We start from the raw sequence: 6,138 nt of genomic DNA on the forward strand, positions 1-6,138 counted from the left end.
TCAAACGCACTTTTGTTTGATGTGATCATTTATAGCTGTTTATTAAACATGTTAAATTTTTTAGCAAAACATTATGTTTAATTCTAGATCTGGGTAATACCCACAACTATATATTTCCAGCTCTTTTATACATAGATTTTCATTTCTTTTCCAACTTATTCATCTTTTTCTGATTTTTTTGTGGTATTTTTTATGCTATAAACTGTATTTGTGTGCAAATTGAGGGCGCTATTTACATTTATTTTAAATTTAATTCGGCCAAATAATATAAGTTATTCCTAATTCATGATAAAAAGTATTTCGAAAATTTTGTTGTTATTTGTTACTCTTTTTTTGATGTTTTAATGCCAGTATACCAGTGTCTACCCGTTGTAAAGATGAAAACACGATTTAAGTTAACTAGTAACAAACGCACGGCGCATGCGCGAGCCAGGAAATTCAGTTTTGGTTTTGAAACGTAAACAAAGCCGAATATCAAAACAACTCCATGCAGAAAATCACTTCTTTTTTTATAAAACTAAGCAAAATTACAACAATTACTTCAGGGAATATAAACACCAAAGTCATATCTAGCACATATGTCAAAAAGAAGTTGAAAATTCATCAGATAAGCGAGAAAGGGTCGAATTTTCGGTCAAAAACAATTTCGAAAAAAATCATATTTTTTTTTGTTTATAACTTGGCCATTACAAAATTCCCGTACATCACCAATTTTATGATTTTTGTCCTCAAAAATTAACTGAGTAATCCTCATAGTGTTTTCAACTCAATTCCCCGGGAGACGGAGAAACGGACTTATAGAAAAAAAGATATTTAATTTTATTTAATTTAATCCACAAATTGACACCTGAGTCGGGGCGTTGCAAACGTGTCATATACGGTGAGTATGTGACTATGACGTGTGTACATGTGTAGGGACCGACCCTACAGCAAGCTTGAACTTCCCGGCTCGCGCATGCGCCCTGCGTTTGTTACTAGTTAACGATTTAAGATAAATAGCGCTATCATTGTTTACCTTTTCTTAAAAAATGACGTAGTTTTACACGCTATCAAACAACAATTATTTTGTGCTGTTGCTTTTTTTGGGTGTGCGTGTGGACGTACATTTAGGGTGAATTGGGATGAGTTGGTTAGGGGTATGTGATGTGAGGGGGATTTGTGGGGTGGGGGTGTGTGCGTGTGTTATGTTCATTCAATAATCTTTGGGCCCTATACTTACCAACGAATTTGAACATCTTTTTTCAATCCTATACTTTAAAATAATTTCGTAAGTAGGCTACTATTTGGAATACTTTTGCAACAACAACGTCAAGACGATACAAGTTAGTCATATACTAACGTCCTTGTTCCCTGAGTTCAGATCTGACAGAAACGACTACATCAACCTTACTGTACCATGATAATTATATTTACAGCCCAGTGTCGTCTTAATGCTTGTGCTAATACAATTTCATGACACACTTAACGAATTCCCTCGCCTCTTGAATCTTGATTTGAACGCGACCGGCTAGAGGCTGTCGATAAATCACTGGCAGATCATAGAATGCACACATTACATGCAGTATGATTTGTTCTTGCCCTTCATGCTACATATCGTAAATGGCGAATGGTGGAGACGGACTGACAGACAACCAAGCTAATAGCGCAGTTTCACATCTTAAGTTGCCAAACAGGTTGTGCTGCTTTCAAACCACGCATAACAGCAAATTGGTTCTCTTCATCGCACTACGTTAGGATTCTGGAAAACTTGAGTTGTGATTTTATTTATACGTGAATATGGATACTTGTTTTTAATTAATTAAAATCATTATTATCTTGCAAGAAACTAAAGTATAAACATTTGCTTTAATCGTGTGGTTTTGCCGGTGAGCTGCAAATGAATGACACCATGTGTTGCTGTAAAATTCATCTATGAATTGTCGGCTGAATGTGTGATGCAACCTTTGGGGCATCAAGAAAACAATAAATTGTTTACGTGATTTACGCACCGCTTTAGACACACTTTGGACAATGGAACATCATGATGGGCATATTGTTGATGATGATGATGGTACCTATACTGAACCGGTTACAATAGTGACTGGTTTCTTGCCGACCATTGATGATTACCATCACGACGACCATCACGTTGATGATGATGATCATCATCTTAATCACGCCAAAAAAGATTTCACTATCGAACTACTGGCTTTTTCTACTCTTACATTTTTAACAATTGCGACAAATACTTTAGTACTTCTTGCGTTCCGGAAGGAGAGACGCTTGCGAATGTACCCTAATTTGTATGTGATAAGTCTCGCCGTGTCTGACTGGTTTGTTGGAGCTTTTAACATGCCTTTCAACATCGCAGATGGCGTAAAGGAACATTTTCTTGGTATAGGATACATCCTGTGTCATATCATCAATGGATTACGATACATGTTTGTAGGTGCGTCGATGTTTGCTATAATTTTAATATGTTTCGATCGCTATCAAGCCACATTTAACCCAATAAATTATTTTAACTCACGTAAAGAGAAAATTGCGTATTGTCGAATCATTTGTGCGTGGCTTTTCTCTGCGATAATATGGATTCCCTTTATTACAGTTTGGGGCATTGTTGATCAAGGGGCAAGTCTCCATGAAGGTGAATGTTACCCGCTCTTCGGGATCAATATATACACTAGCCTTACCGCTATTGCTATTTTGTTTTGGATACCATTCCCTATCATTGCTTTAACGTACGGTAAGATATATATACGAATTCGTAAGAAACTAATGTCAACTTCAAAAACCACAAATCGGCAAACTGTTTACGGAAAGAGTGGCGATTCTAGTAATACGGATCATAACAAAGACTCGGGAATCGCTGATGTAAAGTTTTCTGGGGACAAAAATGTTGCAAAAGAAACGGCTGTCGGTGATGCTGCGACCGTTATGCGGGAGATTAGGCAAAGGCAACCAGGGAAAGGCATTGGCGAGAAAGGGCATTCACCTGCGGTGGCAGAAGGAAACAAAGAAGCCCCAAATCAAAACAATAGAAAGAAGAACATTTCGAATATACCAATTGACCAACTATCATCAGGATCACAATCTGTAAAGTCAAATGCTGAAATAGAAAGCGCAGATGAAGAAGAATCATCGAAATGTGTTGAAGAAATTGTACAAAATATTTCATGTACTGCAACAAATGAAACAACTACTTGTAAAGTCGTTGGGAATGACCAAATCGTTTCTGAAAAAGAAGTAACATTTACCACCTCGTCCATGGCGTCGACGGTAAAGACTGATTATTCGCAAAATGTGATTGCACATCAGAATAGTTCGGAAGATACAAAAATGAAACAGACAAGAATTAGTTCACGGCGTTACAACGACAAAAAAGCTACATTGACCTTATCGTTTGTTGTCATTTCGTATTTCATTTGTTGGTTACCATTTGGAATTCTTATTCCTGCAGATAGTTTGTATAACATCATAATGCCTAACATACCCAGCAGATTGGATGAGCATACCTTAATTATTATTAGGTGGTGGGGACTTTGTCAAAGTCTATTGAATCCGTTATGTTATGCTGCCGCGCAGCCACTTATGAGAACAACAATTCGGAAAATACTAACTTGTGCTACAAGACATAAGGACGATTCATCGACCATGAAGAACAGTTTGTCTCAAAAGCAATGATCTTAAACGTAAACTTTCGTTTTGAAGATAGATACAAATATGATTCTTATTTTTATACGGAAAAAGAATATTTGCTTTTTGAATTCCAACATGGCTTCTGAAACGTAGTTGAAACGCATGCATCTTATAACCTATCCAGTGTAAAGTGGAACATGGTCCAATCAATTAAGTATGCTCTATCGTAATTTGGCAAGAAGACATTTGCCAAATTTAACATGTGTAATATCAAGCTAATATTCACGAATTTTCTTTTAGTCCATGTTTCACCTATTTGCAGACAATAGGCGTTCTTTTTCTAGATTTGCGAAGGTGTAACCGCGAAATAATACTGTTTATCTGGATCGGCCAAAATGTTAGGAACGACTCATGGTCACCTTTATCCAGTAGACAGTCTTCCAAGTACAGTTTATCATGTTTTCCATGGGCCTTTCTTCCACAAAAATAGGGTACATTGCAGTCTAGTCAAGTTAGCTCAATCGATAAGACGTTCGACCATAGTGCGAGAGGTTACAGGTTCGAACCTTGGCGGTGGTTAGTATGCTCTCGTGTAAAAATGAGTTAGCGTGAAATTCCCCTAGTACTGCTTATTGTCTCGTTGTAACCCGTATGAAACTAGGGGAGCTGATCCTGGCTGCGAAGGTCTTTTGTGGAATGTCTAGGGTGTGCGCTTCTTAGCTGCAAGTCCCTGCGTTGTTGTTTAATGGTTTGTGGAATGAGCGGCCGTTGTGGTCAGCGACAACATGTAAAGTGTGCTGATGCTTGTGGACCAACGTCTCGGCGTTGTGCCTGTGCGTAGCGCAGAAGTATAAATCACTGCGTTTTTTATATTACGGAAGAAAGCCCTAACTAGGACTCTAACTCCGGCTCATATTAAAACCTGTATCATTGCCATAGAACACGTATGTAATAATGTATGTTGATGTATTAAAGGTTCCCTGCAGGTTAATAAATTCTGGCTCTAAATCTTTTCTGAATATTATGTTAATATCTCAAAAACAGTTTGATTAGAGTTGGGCCCTTCTTGCTATAGGTTACATACCACTAATAGGCCTGGGCGATACATGGAAATACGACGAGTAACTATTTGTTTGCATGGCATCTGAAAAGCCTGCATTAAAATCGCTGAAATTGATCAAGTTATATAGCCAAAAAAGTACTTTTTAGGGTTTGATGCTTCAAAATGGTATATTTTCTCTCATTACATGACATTTTTGTTGTAATAGTACCAAAATGCATACGCACGGCTTCGGTTTTTAGTAAATATTCGCCCTACCATATTGTAACTTTCAGCTTCGAGGCCGCACTGCCATTTTAAGGTGTTTACGGTTCAGTGCGTTAAAACAAGAAAAGTCTCAGGTCAACCTATGTTGAGTTTTTGATCATTTGGCATCTAAATCATAAAGTTTCACCTGATATTAGTGGCATTTAACTGTGAGAGTTCTGAATATGAGAAATTTTTTTATATATAACAGTCCTCGAAGTAAATTTTATAAATCTAATGACATATTCTTAAAGTGTATGTAGCTGGGAGGAAAAGCCGACGATCAATTGAAAATTTTGACCTTTCATATTGAAGTTATGGATTTTTTCCCCAAAAGACCTAATTTTTTTGGTGTTTTGGAAAAAAAATCCATATCTTCAATACGAAAGGTCAAAATTTTCAATTGATCGTCGACTTTTCATCCCACCTACATACACTTTAAGTATAAATCGTCAGATTTATAAAGTTTACTTCGAGTACTGTTAAATATCAAAAATATAAATTTTTAATCATTTGCCATAAAATGTGCATTACATTGTGAATTTCAAAAAATCAAAATTATTTGATATCAGAAGGACATTCTTCGTATTCAGAATGCAATTCGATATGTCTGATGTGCTCTCATGTCCCACAATAAATACTGTCCAAACGTTCATACCCCTTCCCTTAATACACTATGATGAGCAGTAAATTGATATTAAGAAACGTGTTATATTAAAACGTGTAGCGTATTAGTGCTAATTGTTCTATGATATGCTCATCTTACATGTAATGCTCATTTAGTGAAAGGAAAGCCGAAGGTCATTAAAGAAAAGTGCAAGGAGGGTTCGTTTTCAAATTCAGGGTGGTGTTTTAGTATACTCACGAGCGTGGATGGTCACATTTATTACAGCGCCTTCGGCACTTTATCTCTTGATAATTTGCGATGGTCTTTCGCAAAGAATAGCCATTCATAGAATTATATCTGATTCGATCAGTCCTTTTCGGGCGTCGGTCATTTGTCATACGAAAATTTCGAATTCTGATCGGCTCTGGCAGCCCAGCAAACACAAAACGTTTTCGACATCATTCGCAAAAGGTTATTAAAGGTTGCCAGAAAATGTTTAAATGTCGGGTTATATAAAGGGTATATCAAGGGTATAAAACGTTTTCATAACATTTAAAAACATTTTTTGATAATCTACTGCCCAACAAATACAAAATGTTTTACAGAA

Source organism: Amphiura filiformis, chromosome 17, assembly GCF_039555335.1.
Source record: "Amphiura filiformis chromosome 17, Afil_fr2py, whole genome shotgun sequence".
Classification (NCBI taxonomy): domain Eukaryota; kingdom Metazoa; phylum Echinodermata; class Ophiuroidea; order Amphilepidida; family Amphiuridae; genus Amphiura; species Amphiura filiformis.